This window comes from Schistocerca nitens, chromosome 4 (genome assembly GCF_023898315.1).
Source record: "Schistocerca nitens isolate TAMUIC-IGC-003100 chromosome 4, iqSchNite1.1, whole genome shotgun sequence".
Taxonomy (NCBI): Eukaryota; Metazoa; Arthropoda; class Insecta; order Orthoptera; family Acrididae; genus Schistocerca; species Schistocerca nitens.
The window spans coordinates 492,817,330-492,845,121 of record NC_064617.1 but is presented as its reverse complement, the minus strand read 5'-3'; the positions used below and the strand labels follow the sequence as shown (position 1 = coordinate 492,845,121).

The window sequence follows — 27,792 nt, the reverse complement described above, 5'->3', positions numbered from 1 at the left end:
CGAACCAGCGAACGCCAGTGTGACAAGCTGGGGATTTTCTCGTGTTCTGTTTGTAACTAAAAAGAAAAGAGAAGAACGGTTGTTAACTAAACAATTTCCTCAAAAGAACGCAAATGTTTGTGGAAGTATTTATTCTTGTTGTCCTTTCCAGTTAAGATGAAAAGCGAGATAGGCAAACACGACGGAAGCGGCTTATATTACGTCCATGCTAGACATAAAAGCAGCGATTTTCCTCTGTGTTTATCTTGTCTAAATGTTGCTGTGGCTGAAAGGGTGATTAAAACTCATTAGCATAGTCCCTAACAAATCACTGAGCCTTATTTGGCACAAATAATAGTGATGTATTCAGCCATAAAAATGTTGACACTCTGTCCAATTATGTAAAAAAATAGATAATAAAATTAACTTCAAACAAAAACTGAAATGGTCCGAAAGTTACCATACTTTTCGTTGGTAAAGTGTACAATAATTGTAAAACTGACCCGTTCCGCATCACAAGTAAAGCAACTGGAAAGGAATGGCCGCAGAGCCATCATGTAATTGATTAAAGTGTATAACAACGTATTGGGCAATGAGATCGCTGATACTTTCGCTAAGGAAACAGTTGACTTGGGTATATAAGACTATGCACACGTTTCGGTGGATGATCTATTACCGATTTACAAGAAGAGGATTCGGAATGAGTGGGACAAACAATGAGAAGACTCCCAGACAGTTAAAAGGAAACAGTATGCCTTAGTAACACCAGTGCTACTACCCAGGTCTTGCTACCATGGTGTGATGTGTTCATGCCAATTTTGCAATTACCAAAGCCCAGCTGAAGTTCAGCCACGGTCGGTTTGTACAACACCTACGCCTCGTAGAGACGGAACCATCTCCACTTTGTCCATGCGACGAAGTGTAGGACCCGTATCACATATTTTTAGTATGCTTTAAAGTAGCTCACATCACAGCTGTTAAATAATTTTGTGCGTAAGAAATTCCAGTAATTAACATCTGTCTAATGTATCCTGCCGATTTCAGCGTGAATAAACCCCTGGTGTCGGTTCATGGTAATCTCTGAACTCCAATTCTCGATTCGCTAATCCCGTTCACTATCCCAGTTTAGTAATTTGAATAATGAATTTCAGGCCATTTGAATACATTTGATTTTTGTACAGCAAAGGTGATTTATGTACACCGATAATCACTCGAGTATTATCAGAGAGCTCTCTTCGGGAGCTTTCAGGAATTCGTTTCCCTTATAGGCCGCCAATCAGATATCTGTCCTCGATAACTTGTTCAAGTAGACTGCTCTTTCATATTGAATAGAAAGTAATTTAAATGAAGTTGAAACTCAGGTTCAGTCAGTGTGCATTCGCCTTTTTCTTGTTCATAGCGGTATGTTCTGCCTGGGACCCATTCTTTTATATACAGTAGTTCTCCCATTCCCCAAGTAGCTCCTGGGTTATACGTAGCTTTGCCTTCCCTACCCAGCCAAAGCAGTTGGATTACACTGAGGTCACAACAGTTGTGGTACACCGCCTAATATCGTGTCAGACCTCAATTTATCTGGCGTAGTGCAACAACTCGACGTGGCTGGACTCAACAAGCAGTTGAAATTCCTCTGCAGAAATACTGGAAATACTGAACCTGCGTCCCCTTAGAAAAATTTATGAATTACTGTGATGATAAACCTCTTACATTATTTGATTTTCAAACAGCTGAGCAGAACTGAACGTACTCAGACATTTCGCTCTTTACCTATTCTGATCAACACTAAACTGACACACAATATTTTTAGCGCAACGCAATCTGACTTTCAATAATCCCTACAAAAGAATGGCCCTGACTAACAATAACCTACACCTTTCATGAATCACTTACCTAATAAAAATCTTCATTACTCGAACTACTGCAATACAGCGAGCGCCAATACTGCCATCTAAATAAAAGATTCTAACTACTAAAGGCACTAACTACTGATAGGCATACTTAGCAAATGAAAGATTTTGATAGAGAACAAACAGTGTATTTACAGGGTGTTTCAAAAATGACCGGTATATTTGAAACGGAAATACAAACTAAACGAGCAGCGATAGAAATACACCGTTTGTTGCAATATGCTTGGGACAACAGTACATTTTCAGGCAGACAAACTTTCGAAATTACAGTAGTTACAATTGTCAACAACAGATGGCGCTGCGGTCTGGGAAACTCTATAGTACGATATTTTCCACATATCCACCATGCGTAGCAATAATATGGCGTAGTCTCTGAATGAAATTACCCGAAACCTGTGACAACGTGTCTGGCGGAATGGCTTCACATGTAGATGAGATGTACTGCTTCAGCTGTTCAATTGTTTCTGGATTCTGGCGGTACACCTGGTCTTTCAAGTGTCCCCACAGAAAGAAGTCACAGGGGTTCGTGTCTGGCGAATAGGGAGGCCAATCCACGCCGCCTCCTGTATGTTTCGGATAGCCCAAAGCAATCACACGATCATCGAAATATTCATTCAGGAAATTAAAGACGTCGGCCGTGCGATGTGGCCGGGCACCATCTTGCATAAACCACGAGGTGTTCGCAGTGTCGTCTAAGGCAGTTTGTACCGCCACAAATTCACGAAGAATGTCCAGATAGCGTGATGCAGTAATCGTTTCGGATCTGAAAAATGGGCCAATGATTCCTTTGGAAGAAATAGCGGCCCAGACCAGTACTTTTTGAGGATGCAGGGACGATGGGACTGCAACATGGGGCTTTTCGGTTCCCCATATGCGCCAGTTCTGTTTATTGACGAAGCCGTCCAGGTAAAAATAAGCTTCGTCAGTAAACCAAATGCTGCCCACATGCATATCGCCGTCATCAATCCTGTGCACTATATCGTTAGCGAATGTCTCTCGTGCAGCAATGGTAGCGACGCTGAGGGGTTGCCGCGTTTGAATTTTGTATGGATAGAGGTGTAAACTCTGGCGCATGAGACGATACGTGGACGTTGGCGTCATTTGGACCGCAGCTGCAACACGGCGAACGGAAACCCGAGGCCGCTATTGGATCACCTGCTGCACTAGCTGCGCGTTGCCCTCTGTGGTTGCCGTACGCGGTCGCCCTACCTTTCCAGCACGTTCATCCGTCACGTTCCCAGTCCGTTGAAATTTTGCAAACAGATCCTTTATTGTATCGCTTTTCGGTCCTTTGGTTACATTAAACATCCGTTGAAAACTTCGTCTTGTTGCAACAACACTGTGTTCTAGGCGGTGGAATTCCAACAGCAGAAAAATCGTCTGTTCTAAGGAATAAACCATGTTGTCCACAGCACACTTGCACGTTGTGAACAGCACACGCTTACAGCAGAAAGACGACGTACAGAATGGCGCACCCACAGACTGCGTTGTCGTCTATATCTTTCACATCACTTGCAGCGCCATCTGTTGTTGAAAATTGTAACTACTGTAATTTCGAAAGTTTGTCCGCCTGAAAATGTACTGTTGTCCCAAGCATATTGCAACAAACGGTGTATTTCTATCGCTGCTCGTTTAGTTTTTATTGCCGTTTCAAATATACCGGTCATTTTTGAAACACCCTGTACCTTAATAGTGTTCAAAAGTCATAATATGTATATCAGTTCATGACACCCAGTCTTACAAATTTACTGTCTGTGATGGACACACGTCCAGATCATCCGCTCTCAAAACTCCGCCATCTCTCTCCCCACATCCACCACTGCTGGCGGCTCACCTCCAACTGCGCAACGCTGCGCAACGCTACGCGCTATTCACATCCAACTGCCCAACACTACAATAGCGAATATTGCAACAATGCCAACCAGCCACAGACTGCACAAAGCACAGTAAGTGATTTTCATACAGTGCGGTACGTGGCGTTACCAACATAAAAACGTAAACAGCCTACTTACAAACCCTACTGCCTCTACAGTCATCCATAATTGCGAAAGTGTTGCCGGTGCAGGATTTCTTACACGAACTAACCTCACGATTATGTCCCATATATGTTGGATGGGAGTTATACCGAGCGATCTTGATGCCAAATCATTAGCTCGCATTGTCCAGAATTTCTTGAAACCAATCAAGAATTGTGGCTAGGTGACATGGCGCATTTTCATCCATAAACTGTCCGCCATTGTTTGTGAACATGAGTGGCTGCAAATGGTCTCCAAGTAACCGAACACAACAATATCCAATCAATGATCGGTTCAGTGGGACCAGAGGACCCAGTCCACTCCATGTAAACACAGCCCACACCAATACGGAAACGCTACCGGCTTGTGTAGTGCCTTGTTGACAATTTGGGTCCATAGCTTCGTGGGGTCTGCGCCACACTCTATCCTACCATCAGCTCTTAGCAACTGAAATCGGGACTCATCTGACCAGGCCACGGTTTTCTAATCGTCTAGGGTCGAACCGATATGGTCACAAGACCAAGAGTGGCGCTGTAAGCAATGTCGTGCTGTTAGCAAAAGCACTCGTGTCGTTCGTCTACTGCCATAGCCCATTAACGCCACACTTGGGCGGACTGCCCTATCGGATACGTTCGATGTCCCATGCAGATTTCTGCTGTTATTTCACGCAGTGTTGCTTGTCTGTTGGCACTAGAACTACGCAACCGCCGCTACTCTCGAGCGTCAAGTGAAGGCCGTCGGCCACTGCGTTGTCCATGGTGAGAGCTAATACCTGAAATTTTGTATTCTCGGCACTCTTGACACTGTGGAGCCGGCCGAAGTGGCCGTGCGGTTAAAGGCGCTGCAGTCTGGAATCGCAAGACCGCTACGGTCGCAGGTTCGAATCCTGTCTCGGGCATGGATGTTTGTGATGTCCTTAGGTTAGTTAGGTTTAACTAGTTCTAAGTTCTAGGGGACTAATGACCTCAGCAGTTGAGTCCCATAGTGCTCAGAGCCATTTGAACCATTTGACACTGTGGATCTCTGAATATTGAATTCCCTAAAGATTTCCGAAATGGGATGTCCCATGCGTCTAGCTCCAACTATCATTCCACATTAATCGCCTGAGTACAAACAACAGCTCCGCCAACGAACTGCCCTTCTATACCTTGTGTACGCGATACTGCTGTCATCTGCATACGTGCATATCGCTGTCCCATGAATTTTGCCACCTCAGTGTATGCCATTACATGTTCCTCCAACGGAGTCAGCCCTACTACCGCCTAGCCCGCTCGCTACTCACTCACAACACCGTCGCGATACGACAATGTTCTGTCAGCCGGAAAGGCGGGAGACTACAGAAAGTTCCAGACACTAAGGCTCGGCAGCTGGCTACTGCTGGTAGGACGAGCGCTGATAAGGATATCGATTACTCTATACTTGCAGACCATTTGAGAACGTAGTCCCTTGCGAACTGGACCCTTTTATCTCGGTTATCATTGATCAGGTAAGGCGTTTTTCTTATCACGCTGCTGTTATACCCTGCTTCTCCGCCAATCCTGCGGAGATTGTTCCACTTGCATGCTTATCACATTCTTTCGGCAACTGGATCGCAATTTTAGGAGCATTTAATAGAGTATTACGCTTTATCTTTCATAAGATTAATTGCCGTTCGCTTTCATTTAGCTTCCTTAGCTGTGGGTCAGATTCCATGCGATCCTCTTCCACGTATCATCTTGTACTCCAACCGTAATTCTGGTACAATCAGCTATGTGACTACGAATCTTCGCATGATGAAAGGTGAGAGGTTGTCGCTGTCCGAACACTATGATGGGTCCCTTGCGTCCCAATGCGACCTTATAGACAAGTCGGCAGGCCGGAGCATAAGTGAACGGGCAAGGATAAACAGGTCGTACCTCGCCACATTTGTACAAGAGAACTCAGGTTGTACATTTACAAGACCGAATATTAAAGTTTCAGTCGTTTACGACTATTCTAAAAAAATTGTTTTCTGAAAAATATTTATTGACATTTTATTGTGATTCATCGACGCTTTGTTAGTTAAAAGCTATCTCTCTAATTATTCGGAGCATTTTCGTGCACGCATAATACATAATTCTCAGTTGACTTCAAAAATTAATAAATCTTCTGGGGACTTTTGTTTTCTTGCTGCCAGTCGCGCGAATGCGAAGGTTCTTCTGCCACTGCTGCTTGTTTGGTCGTCCTTGACAGTCCGTTAGAGCCTTCGCCCTCCAGTCATTCAATCAGCCACCCCTCCCCCCTCCTCCTCCCTTCTCCCTTTCTCCTAAGGCCTTTCGCTGGATCGCTGGTAGTCAGGATATGGCAATGTCTAAGCAATTTTCAGTTACTGTTATTGGAATGTTTCAGGACTGCGATGAGCTTCTCTCAATGCTGTTGGCGCACTCTCTAAAGCATTTGAGTTACTTGTAACTTATTACTCGAGGTGGCTTTCTTCTATCGCCCAGAGATGGCTAAGAGAACCCTGTCACGCACCCAAATGAATAAATAATTGAGTTCTATCGTATAGTTATTCCACTGTGTGTGTGTCCTTAACGGCCTTCCGGTTTCCCCTATGGAGGTGACGCTGCCCTCACACTATATATATATATGTATATGCCCTGCGCCGGTAAGAGCTTTCAAGGCATCATTTCTGGACCTCACTATCTTCAAGATCATGCGTCCGGAAGCTTCGCTTGATGTCTCCATAGTAAAGCACATTAACAACCCATTTGCTGGCAGCCTTGATGTACGGTAAGTGAATCATCGGAAGCTGTTTCGTCTACTTCACGTTCTCTGGTCTTTGGTAATCCATCTTATTACTTTCTCCTGATTTCTGTTGGTGTAGTTCATTCTAAATGTTGCAAGCATCAGGTATTCTGAACGAAGATCACGTTTTATTGTCCCGTCGACGACGAGATGATTAGAGGCGGAGTACAAACTCATTTTACGGAAAGGGGGGAAAGGATATCAGCCGTGTCCTGCTCACGCTAATGATACCGCCGTTGGCCTTAATGGTCCAGTCTCCTTAGTCAAGTTACAAAATAAGAGATTTTTACAATTTTTTTTAGAAAAACTAAAGAAGCAGTCAACGTAAATATTTTTACATATTATTTGTTAATTCTTGGATAACATTTTCTGATTTTTTAAAGAAAATCAGTCACAATCCGAGGAGTTAAACTTGCTCTGTCCAAAATGAGGTGTATCCATGATAGAAGTCCTGCAGCCTGCAAATCTTTTCCGAAATCAAAAACCAAACAATTTTCTTAATCGACAGGATATTGTGCACGGAGTAAAAGTACAGTTTTTTGAAATTTGAAAAAATAGGAAACTGGCGGACGTTTGAAACAAAGTTGTAATTTTGTCGTGTGGTTTTTAGTCACGTTTTTTGCAGTAACTAATGCATAAATTAAAATAAAAAAAGTAGCCGATTACCCCTTGTGGACATGCCCGAAAATTAATGTGCACGCAGTCCATTCCGTCAGCTTGAAATACACTGAACTTTTCGGAAGTGGGGCTTAATGGTGACTGAATTTCTTTAAAAATCAAAAATGTTGTCCATGAATCATTAAAAAATGTGAAAAAATATTTACGTTGATTGCTTCATTAGTTTCTCCGAAAGAAAATCGTGAAATTCACTTATTTCATAGGCTGTCTGAGGAGAATTGCCCCTTAAACGAATTCCATAAACACAGAAAACATAAATCTAGAATGCCAGGCGTAGGTCTGAGCCGCTGTCTTCTCGAATGGGAATCTAGCGTCTTGGCATGTTTATCCGTTGGGCTGAACCAGCGAAGTCAGAGCACTTCAGAAACAGGATGCTGGCGAAATCCAGCTGGTAGTTACTGAGAACTGTTAGGCGTGAGCTGGCACCACGGAGTTCTACATGACTCCTCGTCAAGAAATAGACTCGCACCATTTGTTTCCTTTACGTACGTAAACTGTATGCTTTTGTGAGGACTGTCGAGATTGTGATGAAAGTAGAATCTTGCATTCTCTGTGTACTTTTTTGTACCGATACTAGCATTTACCAATTGAAATAGGAGTCGAATCATTAATGTCGAACCGTATTAAAGTACAGCTCGAACAACATATGAAACACGTCATAGTACACCCGAAGGAATTCTGTAGCTAGCGTCCTATCCCGACTCCCTAAGGTAGTATTTAAAAGCAGATAACTTGTCTTACATAGCGTAATGCTCCTTCCTCGCGAAGGAGCCTGTTAGTGAAAACAGTATAAAAATCCTTGCACTAGTTCCTGAGACTATAAAGGGTGATTCAGATGCCCATACAGATGCCGTTTTATGTGACCCTCAATTCTAATGGTTCAAATGGCTCTGAGCACTATGCGACTTAACTTCTGAGGCCATCAGTCGCCTAGAACTTAGAACTAATTAAACGTAATTAACCTAAGGACATCACACACATCCATGCCCGAGGCAGGATTCGAACCTGCGACCGTAGCGGTCGCGCGGTTCCAGACTGTAGCGCCTAGAACCGCACGGCCTCTCCGGCCGGCCTTCAATTCTAATCCCGATCTTCAAAAGCCACGCGCTTTCGTATTCTCCCACTCTCTACGCGCAAACTATTAGTCGTACAGAAAAGAATGAACAGGACCTTTTTTTAGGAACTGTACAGGGTGAGCACAAAGTCTTGTCCTGAAACTTCCTGGCAGATTAAAACTGTGTGTCCGACCGAGACTCGAACTCGGGACCTTTGCCTTTCGCGGGCAAGTGCTCTACCATCTGAGCTACCGAAGCACGACTCACGCCCGGTACGCACAGCTTTACTTCTGCCAGTAGCTCGTCTCCTACCTTCCAAACTTTACAGAAGCTCTCCTGCGAAGGTTCACAGGAGAGCTTCTGTAAAGTTTGGAAGGTAGGAGACGAGGTACTGGCAGAAGTAAAGCTGTGCGTACCGGGCGTGAGTCGTGCTTCGGTAGCTCAGATGGTAGAGCACTTGCCCGCGAAAGGCAAAGGTCCCGAGTTCGAGTCTCGGTCGGGCACACAGTTTTAATCTGCCAGGAAGTTTCATATCAGCGCACACTCCGCTGCAGAGTGAAAATCTCATTCTGGAAGTCTTGTCCTGTTTATAACAATTTATTAAGGGTAACCGTTTGACATAATAATACACATTTGATGCCGTTACATAGGTTAGTGTTACTAGTTTTTTTAAGACCACTTACGTTTGTAAACCTCAACCTATGCTCCCTTCGTTGCTCGGAGAATGTCGACGCGGTATTCCAGTTCCCGCCAGGTGTTTCGTATCATGTGTTCTGTCACAGTACCCACAGCAGCTTGTATCCTAGCCTTCAGTTCGTCGACGTCAGCAACTGGTGTGACGAAGACTCTGTCCTTGATATAGCCCCAGAAAAAATGTCAAGGGGCGTAATGTCTGGAGGGGGAATAACGTCCGGATCGGTGGATTGGAGGGTACGGCCCAACACCTTTACAAAAGCGACTATCAAACTCACCTCCACCCCCACACTCATGCCTCATTAGTCAGGATTTCTCGTATGTTGCTCCTGCCCGCCCCCCTCCCCCAACCATCACCTACCACTGTACAAAAATTTCCGACTACACGACCTACTCCCGATATTCGATCTTTTTCGGTCCCAATTGATCGGGCCACTCCACCAGCATAATCGGCTGTTTTGTTAAGATTATTAATTAAAAAGCGAACGTGAGGGTAATGAAAGGTTCAAATGGCTCTGAGCACTATGGGACTCAACTGCTGTGGTCATAAGTCCCCTAGAACTTAGAACTACTTAAACCTAACTAACCTAAGGACATCACACACATCCATGCCCGAGGCAGGATTCGAACCTGCGACCGTAGCAGTCGCACGGTTCCGGACTGCGCGCCTAGAACCGCGAGACCACCGCGGCCGGTAATGAAAGGGAAAACTATTTTTGTAAACTAATTACGTTGACAGATCATTCCAAACTTAACCATTACAAGTAAAGTAGTTTCGTAGTCATTAGACCTGGCGAATACAACGATGTAATTGTTCATTTATACTGTTAAAATTCACAAAATTCCAAATGCCTGTTGCTCAAGAACATCCATGCCGGCGCCGTCCTCCGTGCACAACACAGATAGTCGCAGACAAACAGCCTGCTCTCGATGCGCACAGCTCAAGCCTACCACCTACCCTCCGTGCTCAGCGGTCGCGACCACGTTTCCGATATACAAGCTGGCTGCTACCCAAGGCGCTCCAGCCGACCGTGTGTTCCCTTCCTCGTTCGTAGACAGACTCGACACTGAGAGCGCTTACCATCCAACGCCGCTTCCCTTCCGCCTCTGCCAGAGATAACAAACACCACAGCACATTCTCGGCAAACCTCTCCGATAACAATTGCCAGAGACGTACTCGGACGACTCACAAATATTGTGCACTCTTTATTACTATAATTATAAATTGTATATAAAGTATTCCTCGTGAATTAGTCTATCTATTAGTGAAAACAGTATCAAAATCAGTATAGTCTTCTCTGAGATTGTCGTTCACTCACAGACAGAACAACACACGGGGGATATTAATTTATAACATGTATAGATTCTAAATTGACCCAGAATTATAAGGGCGAGTAAAGTTCTAAGTTCCTTCTCTGTGTAGCAGCGGCGACGATGCTGCAATACCGTTTCAGACTCAGAACTATACAGGGTGGTCCATTGATAGAGCCCGGGCATAATATCTCACGAAATAAGCATCAAACGAAAAAACTACAATGAACGAAACTTGTCTATCTTGAAGGGGGAAACCAGATGGCGCTATGGTTGGCCCGCTAGATGGCGCTGCCATAGGTCAAACGGATATCATCTGCGTTTTCTTAAATAGGAACCCCATTTTTAATTACATATTCGTGTAGTACTTAAAGAAATATGAATGTTTTGGTTGGACCACTTTTTTCGCTTTGTGGTAGATGGCGCTGTAATAGTCACAAACGTATAAGTATGTGGTATCACGTAACATACTGCCATTGCGGACGCTATTTTCATCGTGATACATTACCCGTGTTAAAATGGACCGTTTACCAATTGCGGAAAAGGTCGATATCGTGTTGATGTATGGCTATTGTGATCAAAATGCCCAACGGGCGTGTGCTATGTATGCTGCTCGGTATCCTGGACGACATCATCCAAGTGTCCGGACCGTTCGCCGGATAGTTACGTTATTTAAGAAAACAGGAAACCTGCAACAAATTATTATGCCCAAGTAGGTGTCTTAGTTGCTGGCGCGGCTAATCCGCACATCAGTAGCAGACAAATTGCGCGACAATCGGGAATCTCAAAAACGACGGTGTTGAGAATGCTACATCAACATCGATTGCACCCGTATCATATTTCTATGCACCAGGAATCGCATGGCGACGACTTTGAACGTCGTGTACAGTTCTGTCACTGGGCTTAAGAGAAATTACGGGACGATGACACATTTTTTGCACGCGTTCTATTTAGCGACGAAGCGTCATTCACCAACAGCGGTAACGTAAACCGGCATAATATGCACTATTGGGCAACGGAAAATCCACGATGGCTGCGACAAGTGTCCTTGGCGGGTTAATATATGGTGCGGCATTATGGGAGGAAGGATAATTGGCCCCCATTTTATCGATGGCAATCTAAATGGTGAAATGTATGCTGATTTCCTACGTATTGTTCTACCGATGTTACTACAAGATGTTTCATTGCATGACAGTTTGGCGATGTGTTTCCAACATGATAGATGTCCGGCACGTAGCTCGCATGCGGTTGAAGCGATATTGAATAGCATATTTCATGACAGTTGGATTGGTCGTCGAAGCACCATACCATGGCACGCACGTTCAGCGGAAATACGTCCCCGGATTTCTTTCTGTGGGGAAAGTTGAAGGATATTTGCTATCGTGATCCACCGACAACGCCTGACAACATGCGTCAGCGCATTGTCAATGCATGTGCGAACATTACGGAAGACGAACTACTCGCTATTGAGAGGAATGTCGTTACACGTACTGCCAAATGCATTGAGGTTGACGGACATCATTTTGAGCATTTACCGCATTAATGTGGTATTTACAGGTAATCACGCCGTAACAGCATGCTTTCTCAGAAATGATAAGTTCACAAAGGTACATGTATCACATTGGAACAGCCGAAATAAAATGTTCAAACTTACCTACGTTCAGTATTTTAATTTAAAAAACCTACCTGTTGCCAACTCTTCGTCTAAAATTGTGAGCCATATATTTGTGACTATTACAGCGCCATCTATCACAAAGCGAAAAAAGTGGTCCAACTAAAACATTCATATTTCTTTACGTACTACACGAATATGTAATAAAAAATGGGAGTTCCTATTTAAAAAAACGCAGTTGATATCCGTTTGACCTATGGCAGCGCTATCTAGCGGGCCAACCATAGCGCCATCTGGTTACCCCCTTCAAGCTAGACGAGTTTTGTTCATTGTAGTTTTTTCGTTTGACGCTTATTTCGTGAGATATTTGTCCCGGTCACGATCAATGGTCCACCTGTATAGCCTCTTAGACGTAAAACTGACACTGAACATCATGCCTGAGTTCAGTACACGTTTGTTGTGTGATTTAGACAGGTCGCTTCATTTTCAGCAGACGAGCGTTACATGCATCGGAACTTCATCTTTCCAGTCCAGTTTTTCGGACGAGTGTTTTCTTGTAGGTATCTAGGGATCTGTGACGCTTGGGTGGAAAGAAAAAGCTTATATGGGATAAATAACCTATTACTGATACTACAGTTATTGTAATAACCGGTTATTTCAGTTAGGCAGTTATTTTAATACCGATATGTATCTAATGGCATTCTTCTTCCGTACAAGCCGTTCTTGACCGTGAATATATGATAATATGCTTACAGATAACTCGATGATGGCAATCAAACTTAGCAGCGTACTTGGAATTATAATTATACACTGCCACTATACTACTACTACTATTACTACTCTACCACTGCTGTCCTATGCAGCGAGCCCGGAAGAATAAAAATGTATTACAGGGACTGGTCAAAAATAATGGAAACCTTGCGAGAAATTTATATTTTAACATAAATCCAGGTGCTACCCAAGCCTGATGGAAAAAAATTTGGAAATTTGTGATAAGGTCTTATGGGATCAAACTGCTGACGTCATTGGCCCCTAAGCTTAGCACTACTTAATTTAACTTAAAGTAACTTACGCTAAGGACAGCACTCACACTCATGCCCGAGATAGGACTCGAACCTCCGGCGGTGGGAGCCGCGCAAGCCTGATGGTTGCGCTGTTGTATCTGACCACGAACGGCATTTGGGGATAGTAGAATCATACTGATCCAAGAGAATTTTTTCTTTATTAGAGCTTTTCACTCGAAGGCATGGGACAAAATATAAATTTTCATGACACATTGATTCAAGTGCAAAAACCACCGTCTTTTGTAAGAAGGTCTCAATCTCCCACTTTAGATTTGATCTTACTTTGAAAAATACATTCTGCCACACTGATCCAAGTGAAAAATCACACATGGATCGTCAAGTCTCTAATTCAGTTCAGAAGCTGAAGTGTTCCAAGTGCAAAACACATACATCTAAAAATGTTTTGCATCACCTCGGTTCCGAGAATTCCGGAACCTGTACAGAATATTGGAATAGACATCAACATAAACACCATTTCCGCCCCTTTTATTGCAACATTGCATGTTGTACCACCATACAGCGAGACCTTCAGAGGTGGTGGTCCAGACTGCTGTACACGCCGGTACCTCTAATGTCCAGTAGCACGTCCTCTTGCATTGATGCATGCCTGTATTCGTCGTGGCATACCATCCACAAGTTCATCAAGGTTGATCCAAATTGTCCCACTCCTGAACGGCGATTCGGCGTAGATCCCTCAGGATGGTTGGTGGGTCACGTCGTCCATAAACAGCCCTTTTCAGTCTATCCCAGGCATGTTTGATACGGTTCATGTCTGGAGAACATACTGACCACTCTAGTCGAGCGATGTCGTTATGCTGAAGGAAGTCATTCACAAGAAGTGCACGATGGGGGGCGCAAATTATCGTCGATGAAGACAAATGCCTCGCCAATATGCTGCCGATATGGTTTCGCTATCATTCGGAAGATGGCATTCACGTATCGTACAGCTGTTACGGCTCCTTCGATTACCACAAGCGGCGTACGCCGGCACCACCATAATGCCACTACAAAACAACAGAGAACCTCCACCTTGCTGCAGTCGCTGGACAGTGTGTCTAAGGCGTTCAGCCCGACCGGGTTGCTCCAAACACGTCTCCGACGATTGTCTGGTTGAAGGCATATGCGACACTCATCGGTGAACAGAACATGATGCCAATTCTGAGCGGTCCATTCGGCATGTTGTTGAGCCCATCTGTACCGCGCTGCATGGTGTCGTGGTTGCAAATATGGACCTCTCCAAGGACGTCGGGAGTGAAGTTGTGCGTCATGCAGCCTATTGCGCACAGTTTGAGTTGTAACACGACGTCCTGTGGCTGCACGAAAAGCATTATTGAACATGGTGGCGTTGCTGTCATGGTTCCTCCGAGCCATAATCCGTAAGTAGCGGTCATCCACTGCAGTAGTAACCCTTGGGCGGCCTGAGCGAGGCACGTCATCGACAGCTCCTGTCTCTCTGTATCTCCTCCATGTCCGAACAACATCGCTTTGGTTCACTCCGAGACACTTGGACACTTCCCTTGTTGAGAGCGCTTTCTGGCACAAAGTAACAATGCGGTCGCGATGCAACCGCGGTATTGACTGTCCAGGCATGGTTGAAATACAGACAACACATGCCGTGTACCTCTTTCCTGGTGGAATGACTGCAGCTGATCGGCTGTCGGATCCCTCCGTCTAATAGGTGCAGCTCAGGCATGGTTGTTTACGTCATTGGGCGGGTTTAGCGACTTCTCTGAACAGCCAAAGGGGCTGTGTCTATGATACAATATCCATAGTCATCGTCTATCTTCCAGAGTTCTGGGAACCGGGATGATGCAAAACTTTTTTTGATGTGTGTATTATTATGATTATGACTTATACTTTGGAGTTCATGTAACTTGTTTTATTAAAGACAAAACAGATACTTACCTTTTATAACAATGATCGTATACGGGGTAAACTATATAGTAATTTTTCAAATTATCACAAAAAAAGACGATCGTATCAAACTTGCAGCTAAAGTGAGAGATATTCTGAACGACAGTAAAGTACGAGTTAAAGACGATAAAACTTTAACAGCTGCAACTTTTGATTTGGAGCGCAAACTTCCTTTCCATATTTAATTATGGGTGTGGTCCATCACCTAAGGCAACTTCAGATGCTCAATTTCGGAATACATTCCTGTCTGAAACATTAAGAAAAAATAGTTAGGAACATGTGGCCTGAACACTGTGGAGCAAGAGGTTCTCAGGAAGTGATGTCCTCACTCCAACACTACATAGAAGATTCTCTGCCGTATGCGGTTAAAACCCTGTACCCTTTTAGCGACTGTTGCTCTGAACAGAATAAAAATTGGAAAGTGTTGCATTTCCTAATGTTTCTGCTCAACAAATCGTCCCGTCTCAAAAAATTGTTGTGCACTACCTTTTGAGTGGCAATTCATACTTGCCAAATGACATGGATTTTTCTTTCATAAATCGAGAGCAAGACAAGAGGACAGACATATCCACGTCTCAGGCACGGATGGACCTCGTGCGTGGCTGTTGGAAGCTTAAACGCTCCATAGTTCGAGACATTACTGACATGTTTCTAGAGTTTGAAAGCCTATCACATCACTATAAAGACTACCAAACTATTTCCGGAGAGGAAGCAAAGATATGACAAATCCCAAAAGTAAAATTCTTCTAGGATCCAAGTCGCATGCATTATAATGATGGCTACTGAGAAAAGTATAAAGCGATTGACCTCAAATCTAGTGAAACAGATTTGCAGTCATTTCTGCTAACCCTCCGAAATTACATAACTGCATGGCTAGGCAGCAAATCCAACACTATACAAAAATATGCAAGACATGAAAATTGTTGAATTTGTTCAAGCAGTCCATTATCTGTTCTACCTATGAATACCGCATGTACCCAGAAAAGGATGGGGTAATGAGTCCCAGGACGATGAAAACATGCTACCCTCCGTATTTGGAGATGATTAAGTTTGATTACCTTCTTAGATCTTCAGCGTTTCGATGTGACGCAACCGTAATTTCACTATCTGTTTGTAAGTGATCCAAATGATTTGGTTAATGGAGAAACCAAACTTTTAGTAACTTTAAGTTAAACAGATTTCAATGAACTAGTTTTTTACGTATCCTAACATATTAGTCAACATTCCTTTGAAGATTAAACCATAAAAAATGACCTGTTCTCTTAAAACAAACACAAAAGCGTCTCCCCAGTTTTCTCGAAATGATGAGAATGCCACTTCGTTCAGTATGGTTCTGCTGTCGTCATTTGTGCGATGTCCTCAATACATTGCAAGTGTCAGCCGTCGTCGGAACAGCGTTCTGCGTAGTTTTAAGTCATTATGTCGGTTTTAAGTGAATTCGAATGTGGACCAATGGTTGGTGCTCGTATGGTGTGTGTGTTTCCGTAACGAAGGTAGTCGAAGTGGTTGATGCTGCTTCAAGAGACACCATATCGAAGATTTCTATCGCATGCAGGGAAAGGGGAAAAACACCACCGCCAAGTCACAACGCGGACAAAACTGTGTGTCTAGTCATCGTGACAGACGGTTGCTGAAGAGGATTATGATGAAAAACAGGCGCACGGCAGCTGCAAAGTCACTGCATAACGGAATGTCGCACTCTGAAAACAACATGAAGAGAGCTGCATAAGCTGGGAACTGCCGATCGAGCTTAAACCACACATCAGTGATGCAAATTCCACTAATAGGAAAGCGCGGTGCCGAAGCGACGAAACAGACTACGGGTGACTGGAAGAAAGCCGTTTCGTCGGATGAGTCTTATTTCACACTGTTCCCACCTCCTGGTTATTTACGTCCCAAGAGTGAAGCATAATTTTGACAGCCATTTCATGGTATTTCCTGGTCCATCCAAAGGTGCAATGTTTGTTCCACATTGGTGATGCTCTGTTTCAAGACGACAGTGCCCTTTTTCGGGACTAGATTTGTGGCCACCAAAGTCACCAGATCTCAGTACTATTGAGCGTTTGTGATCTGCTTTGGAGAGAAGGGTGCGTGACCGTATCCACCTCCATCGTCGTTCCCTGAAATTATCGTTATTTTGCAAGGGGAATGATGTAAGATTCCCTTCGAAACCATTCAGTATGTTTTTACCCATTCCGAGACCACTGAAAGCTGTTCTGAACGCCAACGGGTTTCCTACATCGCACTGGGTATGTGCTGTGTTTTTCGTGTTTCCGTATTTTTAGTTACCCCTGTATATGGTATAAGTATTCCAGGGTAAGAATCTTTATTTCTATGGAGATACAAATGCTGCGTTCAAGTATTCTTATGTGTATAGAACTAGCTATTCTTCTCACGGACGTAATACTGCTAGAATATATAACTCGCGCTTCATTCATATCTCAGTGGAATCAACTGCTAATTCTACGTAAACAAACTTACGAAGTGGTCAATTGAGATAATCCATTGTGTACACTATAGAGCCTATGACTATGTATTAAATGAATAATGTGCTCATTTTGGAAGTATGAACTTATACTAACAATAAATACATCTGAAATAAGGTTTAAAATAAATGTCTAACTTCTGCATGCTCCATCAGAAGATGGACCTGAAAAGGCTGGAAAACTAATTTGTGGAAATAAAGAAATCTGTCAAAAGTACTTCAGAGAGAGCCAGTCTACTGTATTCACAATGCATTTGGTAGTAGAATAGAAGAATAGAAACGCTTTTATCTATCGACTTGCCATTTTCTGCTATGTAATTCTAAGAAATCGTTAAAAGTCTGTACGTATTCCATAGATGTGCAACGCTGGAAATAGAAGTTCGTCGTTACATACAAATTACACTACGAAGACCATCAAATACAGCGTGCCACTGGTAGAAAGATGAAATCCAATGTGACGCCTACTCAGTACGCCTCCCGTCAGCCATTCTCCGCGCAGATAACTGACAGTCATTAATGACAGAAAAACATAATTGAAAAGGAAAATAACAGCTTAGCTCATGTCAGTTGCCGCGTACGTCGCGCGTTTGGGAGGCGAGAGCTTAAAAAATGATTTTTGTGTCTATTAACATTTCCAGGCTCACAAGTGCAACAATTTTAACGTTTCTGCGCACAGACAATGCTGATTTCAGGTTACGACGTTACACCGAAACGTTTCAGCTATTTCATTATTCAAAACAAATCATTATTTACGATATCCTTCATATCTCTAGGGTTTCAAAAGATGACTGTGCAAAAACTGGAAGACATATAGAAAATTCACACGTGTCAGTGGATAGAGCACCTCATCCAGCTTTTAATTCACATTACAGATGGTCAATATGTTCACTGTTCGTGACGAGGCAAACATCAATACGAGGGTGCACTTCAGTGAGGTTGCTACTGCAGCCGCACGGGAAGGTGCTACGACAGCAACCCGCTTTGAGAATCTTTTCATTGGGTTGCCTACATGCAGGAGCGAAATTATTCAATGCGGCAACACGGAGCGGATGATTTGTCTACACCGTAGCGGTGCGCTCTGCAACTACGCCACCGTGTGTATTACAGATCGAAACATGGAGAGAACTTCATGTCATTTTTGTCCTGATTTTCACGCAGTCGTGCTCTGAAACCCCCAATGTAATTCCGCACATTTTCTGCTGTCATCTATCACCTCCCAGTCTTCTTATCTCCCGGAATTAAACGAAGAACTTTCTTGCTCTATCTAACACTCTTTCGCCCTTCGTCCATCCCAATTTAATTTTCATTTCATTCGTAATTTCATCTTCCTCTCCGTTTTCTGATTAATTTCTTTATTTTCTGCCTCTTCTACTAATTTCAACATGCATTTATCCAATTTCGGACTAAAAGTTCATATGTTCATATCTCACTGTCAGCTTAAAACTGGTAACACACTAACCGTAAACTTTCATTTCAAACACATCTGAAACTTAATTTTTGAAAACTGTATTTAGTTTGAGTTTTGGTCGCGCTGAAATAGCCTGGTAATACTATCGTTTGCGGAGTCGATAGCTATAGGTTACAAGTTAAGTGAGATATGCATTTGTGTTTAGGATTCATTGTCGATCTGCACTACTTCTGCCGCGTCGTAGCCGTTGAGACGGGAGACCCCGCCACTACCATTGTTCCCTCCACTACCGCAGGTGCGGACCAAGTTATGTAATTCGCATTGTAGTATGCCGTCACGTGGACTCAAAGCTCACATGATTTCAGCTCTGAACACATTTGGTGAAGGTTAACAGAGATATCTTTTTGATTTATTTATGTGTGGCCTAATGGGCGAGGGGAATGTACACTTAAACAAAAGTGTTTATATTCTGCCAGACAAAAAAGTGAAGAAGGGACGAAATAAAACTTCACTCATTGATGGGGTATGTGAAGTTATTTCAGTGATTACAAAAAAATGGAGTCAAATTACCAAGAACCTGGCAATGAGCGTTTGGCCCCATTGGCCGGGAGGCCCCTTACGGGGCAGGTTCGGCCGCCTTGGTGCAGGTCTTATTACATTCGACGCCACATTGGGTGACCTGCGCGCCTGATGGGGATGAAATGATGATGAAGACAACACAACACCCAGTCCCTGAGCGGAGAAAATCCCCGACCCAGCCGGGAATCGAACCCGGGCCCCTTAGGACGGCAGTCCGTCACGCTGACCAATCAGCTATTGGGGCGGACGGAACTTGGCAGTAAGAGTCCGTTTGTCAGCATGAAGTTCCGCTCCTTCCATCCTCCCTGCATGCTCTGATTCGGGTGGGAAGAGTGTCCAAAGCCATTGTACCGTGTCTTTAGGCAAACTAGCCCGAATTGTTGTAAGTGGTCATTATTATCCTTGATACTGGCATTGAGAAGGAGTTTACATAAGAGATGGTCTTACACAAGCTCTATCACTGATAGAACTACGGATCTTTCTGGCCACGGGAGTACCTTAGCATCACACAGACCCTTCCAGAGACATGCGCCATATTTGGACGACCGTTGTCCCATTGCAAAATGGCATGACGATACTGCCACACGGGAAATAGCACAAGAGGACACAGGATGTCCGTGGCGGACCGTTATGCCACCAGAATTTCCTTAACCGTGAAATAAAGTCTTACCCGATTGCTCCGCACACTATGACGCCAGGAGTAACACCTCTGTGCCTTTCCAAAACATTGAAAAAATAGGACCTCTCCGCAGGCCGCCGCCGTTTTTGCCGACGATGGTGATCTGGGGTAGTGCAGAATCTCGATTCGTTGCTCAACACAATACGTCACCTTTCATCAGCAGCCGATGCTTCCCGGTCACGGCACCAGTCCAAACGCAGCCGCCTGTGTTATGGTGTTCACGGCAGTCTACGCATGGGACGGTAATTTCCTGGTCGACTGCTGCCAGTCTCCGACCAGTGGTAAGGGATGACACAGAATGCTGCAGGGATTCAGTTACTTGTTCTCGGGTGGGAGGTGCAAATGTGAGACGATGTGCTTGATGTGCAATGCGGCGATCTCTTCTTGTGATGGTTAGCTGGAATCGTGACGACGAGTACCCTGGCCCCACATTCCCATGCAGTCCAACATCGGGCCACTGTCACATCCGAAAGCCCCCCCCCCCCAAATCTGAAGATTACACGATTAGACCATCTGGCCCAATGGAAACCCACAATGGAGGCCCTTTCAAACCATGTCAGGTGCTGATAGCGCCGTCTTACACCACTACGTGTCATCTCCGTACCCTTCAGTGTTCAGTCAACATCTGGAGCCATTCATGCTCCTTATATACCATGCCAAGCGCTGAAACAACACTAAACAAGGACAACATTAAAGCACTCTGGTAGCCGTGCTACCCGTCACAGAAAATTCCAACTCTGGTCATTACATACCCGTTTGTATGAAGTTACATTGATATTCGGGTGCTTCACTTTTTTACTAAGGCAGTGTATTGGGAAGAATAGACGCTTCTCTGCCTGATGCGATAATTTTGTCTTTGATTTTGCTGATGGCTCCGCATTGTGCCCTCATGCTTGGCTGTTGGGGAAAACTTGAAACACAGTATTTTCTAGTGTGTGTGAGCACGGCGAGTCATCGATCAGCAGTATCGATTTTAAGAACTGCATTCGAAGCTACTGGCCAAGAGACGCGGAACAGGCATAGTTAACAGGCTCGAGAAAGAAAAACGTGACTATGTTGGTGCGTGAGAAACAGCGTGCTGTAATCGAGTTTGCAACCACAGAAAACGTGCCTCGAATTGAACTCCGTAGAAGAATGAAAGCTTTTACGATGATGATTCAATCGACGTCAGCAATGTGCGAAGTTGAATTTTTTGTGCTCCTAATAAAGAAATTATGGCGCTAACCTCAACGTGTGTCGCAGAGCTCGGAGTGGACGACCGCTAACGGTAACCGACGAGACCCGTCGCAATCGCGTTGATGAACTCGTGAGGATAAATCGTCGGTTAACCGAGACACGGCTCTCTGGTAAGTGTGGCGTGTCACGAGAGCGTGTACAGGCCACCACTGCAGAAGCGCGGTACAAAGAACTGTGTGTGCCTCGAATGCTCGCTGCTGTTTCCCAAAAGGGATTGGGCATCTGCAGCAGTTGCTTTTGCGTTTTGAGCGTGAGAGTGATGGCTTCTTTAACAACACTGTGACAAGTGATGAAAACTGGGTTCGCCATTTTGACGCCAAATACAAGAGAGCATCAGTGGACTTCCGGCACAAAACATCAGCGACGCGAAAAAAGTTCAAGACCTTGCCATCAGCAGGCATTATCATGCTCACAGTGTTCTGGGACGTTCAGGGTGTGGTGTATTTGGAGTACTTGCCTAAAGTCACCACCATAAACTCTGTAAGATATTGCGAGACCATCAGGGAACCGAAAGCTTAAATTCGAAGAGTTCGTCCACACTTGGAGCACTCTCTCCTTTATCATGACAGTACCTGACCACACAAAAGCCCTGCGACACCTGAAACAATCCTTCGCCTTGGGCTCACTGTCATCGATCTTCCTTGATAAGTTTCTGGCTTTCATCTGTTTCGAAAACAGCAAGAACACCTTCGAGGACTTCACCTTGATAGTGACAAAGCGTTGCAAGTAGAAGTGAGGTTGTGGTTCTGTCAACAAAGGCAAAGGTTCTGCAGTATCTGTATCAACAAAGTGGTCTCTTGTTGGGAGAAATGTACTCATTGACAGGGTGACCATGTTGAGAAATAAATGTGTAGACGTAAAGAATAAATATGTAGAATATTAATAACGTTTCCTTTGTTTAAAAAGCTTGAACAGGTTTCATAAAAAATTCTGAGGCATTACTTTGCAGTACGGCCTCGTAAAAAATTTGCTTGTACTTTCTTCTCGTTTCTCCTGAAGAAGTGAAGCGTTCGAAAGCACTTGCAACTATGTTTTTCTCGTTTATTCTTTTTATGGCGGAACTGGAATAGAGAGATGTTCTTAATAGCCCTTTTTAATGAACTTTTTGTTCCTTCATTTGCTACTTTTGCATTAAATTTGACGGTACTGTATACACTAAGGTGACAAAAGTCATGGTGTACACAAGGTATAAAAGGTTAGAGCACAGGTGGAGGTGTCATTTGTACTCAGGTGATTCGTGTGAAAAAGTTTTCGACGTGATCATGGCTCACAACGGGAGTCAAGACTTTGAACGCAAAATGATAGTCGGCGCTAGAGGCATGAGACATTCGATTTCGGAACTAGTGAGGGAATTCAATGTTCAGAGATCCACAGTGTCAAGAGTGTGCCGGGAACATCAGATTTCAGCCGTTAACTCTCACCACGGACAACGCAGTGGCCGACGGCCTTCACCTAACAACCGAGAGCAGTGACGTTTGCGTACACTTGTAGGTGCTAACGGATAAGAAACACCGTGTGAAATAACGGCAGAAATCAATGTGGGACGTACGGCGAACGTTTCCGTTAGGGCAGTGTGGTGAAAATTGCCGATATGGGGTTATGCCACCAGACGAGCGGCGCGATTGCCTTTGCTGACATCACATCGCCTGCAGCGCCTTTAATGGGCTCGTGACAATATCGGTTGGACCCTAGACGACTGCGAAACTGTTATCTGCTCGGATGAGTCCCGATTTCAGTTGGTCAGAGCTGATGGTAAGGTTCGAGTGTGGTGCAGACCCCCCGCAGCCATGGACGCAAGTTGTCAACAGGGCATTGTGCAAGCTGGTGGTGAGTCCATAACGGTGTGGCCTGTGTTTATATGGAAAGGACTTTGTCCTCTAGTCCAGCTGAAACGATCATCGATTGGAAATGGTTATATTCGACTACATCTAGATCATTTGCAGCCATTCATGGACTACGTTTCTATGGATGACAATGCGCCACAACTGTTCGCGACTGGTTTGAAGAACATTCTGCGTAAGTTGAGAGAACGATTTGGCAACCCAGATCGCCCGACAGGAATCCCATCAACTTAACTGAGAAGTCAGTCGTGCACAAAATCCTTCATAAATTTTTAGACAACATAGTTGTGTGGAGATAACAGCGATTAATTTACTTACAATCAATTATTCAAAATGACAGTCACAATCGCATTATCTATTTTGCCGCCAACCGGTTTCAACCGGCGATGGGGTCATCTTCAGGGCAATTTACACCATTTAGTCGCTCGCTGGAGTCGTCACCCTCCCTGTGTACGGTTGGTCACCGTGCACAGGCAGGATGACGACTCCAGCGAGCGACTAAATGGTGTAAATTGCCCTGAAGATGACCCCATCGCCGGTTGAAACCGGTTGGCGGCAAAATAAATAATGCGATTGTGACTGTCATTTTGAATAATTGATTATAACAAAATCCTTCACCGGCAACACTTCGCAGTTACAGACGGCTATAAAGGCGGCATGGCGCAGTATTTCTGCACGGGACCTCCGACGACTTGTTGAGTCCGTGCCACGTCGAGATGACACACTATGTCGGGCAAAAGGAGGTCCGACACGATGTTAGGAGGTTACCCAAGACTTTCGTCACCTCAGTGTATAATCACAAGCATCTGATCGTGAAGAACGTTTCCTACACATAGGGTGCGTGGAGACAGCAGAGCCATGCTACATAGGAAGGAGACAGCTAACTGAACGCTCGAAATGCACAGGTTGGCAGGCGGCGGTCGTCTGTGGTGGCAATCCTTTCAGAACGTAGGGATGCGGTCGACACAACAATGGGTTTCTGCGCCAGGGCTGTGTTGTTCTGCGCGAACTGTACCAACATTGCTCTCTGGACACCTGCTCCCATCGATCATACGCTTTAGATAAATTGCTTGTATGAGTAACACACGCTATCATTGTGTATAGTTCCAGCTGGGTCAGGGATCGTTGGAAAAAAAATCTGCTGTGTGGACAATACTACATAAGACTTAGATGCCAGTATTTTAATTTTGTTTTCGTTCCCTGCTATTCACTCTGACTCCTTCGCCCTGTGTCTCTCCCTCCTCCCCTCTCTCTCTTTCTCATCTGCCGAGACACATACCAGCCGCGCGGGATTAGCCGATCGGTCTTAGGCGCTGCAGTCATGGACTGTGCGGCTGGTCCCGGCGGAGGTTCGAGTCTTCCCTCGGGCATGGGTGTGTGTGTTTGTCCTTAGGATAATTTAGGATAAGTAGTGTGTAAGCTTAGGGACTAATGACCTTAGCAGTTAAGTCCCGTAAGATTTCACACACATTTGAACATTTGAATATTTTGACACACACCAGGACAAGTCCTTCGCACGGTGACGGCCGATGTCCTTTCCTCAGTCCCCTGGGGGGAAATGTTAGCAGCAGAGGCTCCGGTACGGCCCTGCCCTCCCTCGGCCGCAGCCGCGTTCCGCGTGAGTAATTGGCCTCACCATCCCCCCCTCCCCCCAACCTCCGCCCCCTCGCCCGCCACGATTGTAATTAAGCCACGAGCCAGCGACCTGGGACCGCTGCGTGCGTCGCCTGCCGAGCGCGTCGCCACGCCGTCGGTCTTCATTACGGCTCCGAGCCAATTTCGACGTCTCCGCGCATCCTCTGCAACGTTTATCTCAAAACACGGGAACCTCGACTACCGAGCTTGGCGTCCAAATAACAGTCCGGCCATCTAGATTTATGATTCCCGTGATTTCGCTACATCGCTAGAGGGGAAATGGAGGAACGGGACCCTACGTCAAGCACACGATTAATGTCCTTATTCTTATGCAATGGCCTTGCTTTCAGCGGGGTGTTCACGTTAATCTTTCTTGTTATATTTTCAATTAAAGTTAGTATCATTTTACTTCTTTTGGCTGTTGTGGGGCGACAGGCGGAATAAGTTATTGCTCGCCATCTTTTACGAGAGCCTTCAAATTATTTTTGCAGTCAGTGCGACAGCGATGGAGAACATACTGGCCATAATTTCCAGTCTGCAAGTGCACATTCTTCTGGTACTCACTGAAAGAAATGTTTCTACTCTCTGTATACTCAGCGGGATCACAACTATGATTAAAAAGAAAAGTCTTGAGTTCTGATTCAGTTATATTTAAAAAGTTCACACGCAAAACATAGTAATATTTCTGATGATAATAATAACAATAATAATAATAATCATAATAATAATGTCTCTGTCATAAACAGCACTATGAGCATTTCAGCGGCGGCCTCTATGGTAAGTTCCCGTTAAAAGGTCTTTCGCCCTGACTTCTAATAATCAAAGTTAATTGCTCGCCACTTGCCACGTGGTTTTATTAACATTACGGGCGGCACACATAAAGTTACTTCCACGAAATCTAAGCTATCCAGGACGGTGTAGCGGCTCTCCCCGTCGGAGGTTCGAATCCTCCCTCGGGCATGTATATGTGTGTGTGTGTGTGTGTGTGTGTGTGTGTTTTGTACTTAGCGTAAGTTAGCTTAAGTAGAGTGTAAGCCTAGGGACAGAAGACAGCAGTTTGGTCCTATAGGAACTTAAATTTCCAGTTTCCAGGACGGTGTATAGTCCTTGTGAGTTCACTTCCTGTTTGTACCGGAAACATGCATTTAGCAACAGACTGGCAGTGACGTCATCCGAGGCAGCGCGTAAGCCGGCGTTTGAGTGACGTGGACCAATTGCTAGCGAAGTGAAGTTTTCACAGATCTAAACGATCCAGGACGGTGTACAGTCCTCGCGAGTTCACCTTCTATTCTTACCGAAAACATGCATTTAGCGGTAGATTGGCTGTAACGTCATTCGAGGCAGCGCGTAAGTAAGCGTTTGATTGATGTGAACAGAGTGATAGCTCAGTGCGAAGTGTGTGTCTACTGCTGCTGCTGCCTGACAGGGACAGATGAGCCCCTGTGGTTCGGTGGAATCTAAGCCAGAAGGCTACTCCTCCAAACTGACGGTGCGTGTGAATTGTCCTTACTTCTTGTTTTATGTCCTGTCAGTCTGCTGGGACGGTGTTCTTGACGTGCTGGCAACTTATTGGTCGCGAAGCAGGTGGGGCCATCTGGTTGCGTTAAGACGCTGTACCCTGTGGCCCAGTGCTCGAAGGAGCGGATTTTCGGACCGCGCGTTCTTCTCGTAAAAGAGCCGTGCAGCCTGACGAAACCTGTCTCGAACAGTTGGGATGTTGGAGACTCTGTTAAGGTCGTCCGACGGGAAGTCCCGAGGGAGGTGCAATGCCAGACGTAGAATCGGGTTCTGAAGTCTCTGGAGTCGGTCGATGTGGGTCGCTGCAGCATTGCCCCAAACCACAGCGGCGTAGTCGATGAGCGGGCGTATGAGTGTAAGATAAAGTGCAACACCCAGTTCTGTGGGGAGTGCAGGTGTCGGATTTAGGAAGGGGTAGAGTTGAGTCATTCTATCCCTGACCATTTTGACGATGTCGTCGATATGGTGTTTCCATGTGAGCCCTCTATCCCGCGTCACACCCAGGTACTTGGCAGTATTGCCCCAAAGTACGGCGGTTCCCCTGATGGTGATCTGCGGTAGGTCGGCTGGGATATGGTTCTTGGTGACGAGGAGGGCTTGCGTCTTAGCCCCATTGAAGCTGAGGGGCCACCACCTGGCCCACTGACTGTGTCAACTGCTGCCTGCATGCATCGTTGGAGCAGAGCTGCATTCATGCTTCGCGTATACATCTCCGTATCATCCGCGTAGAGGGCGAGATGGACCCTGTCCACTCGCGGCATGTCTGCAGTATACAGGATGTACAGTATGGGGCCGAGGATGGAGCCTTGGGAAACTCCTGCTCTGACCCGGCGGCGCGTCGACAGGTCCTCCGGGCGTACATGAAAGCTTCTGTCGGCGAGGTAAGATTTTAAGAGATGGACATGCGGCAGGGGCACACCGAGGTCCAAGAGCTTGAAGAGAAGCCCCTCATGCCATACACAATCGAACGCCCGTGAGACATCCAGGAAGATAGCTCCGAAATACACCCATCGTTCGATGGCATCAAGGGCCTCTTCAACGAGTCGAAGCAATTGGTGCGTTGTTGCGTGTCCAGGGCGAAAACCACATTGTTCATCCGGTAGGAGGCGTTCTTCCCTGATGTGACATAGGAGGCGTCGGAGATACAGCTTTTCAAAGACTTTTCTGACCGCTGGCAGCAAACTGATGGGCCTGTAGCTGCTCGGTAGATGAGGGTCCTTCTCAGGCTTCTGGATGGGGACTACCTAGGCGTGTTTCCACTCCTGAGGATAGTGTCCAGTGTGGAGGATGCTGCTGAAAAGTCGAGCCAGGTGTGCAGTGGCAGTTGGTGGCATCCATCGCAGCATTTCATTTGTAAGCCGGTCAGGGCCACCCGCCTTGCGTTTGTTGAGCCGGCGAAGTTGATCGGAGACTTCATCAG

General features: G+C 45.3%; 1 protein-coding gene across 1 annotated transcript in view; it reads left to right on the top strand.

Annotated features, from left to right (window-relative positions):
• LOC126253098 (probable sodium/potassium/calcium exchanger CG1090) overlaps positions 1–27,792 on the top strand; it is a 538,377-nt gene that overhangs the window by 76,599 nt on the left and 433,986 nt on the right. The window lies entirely within an intron of this gene.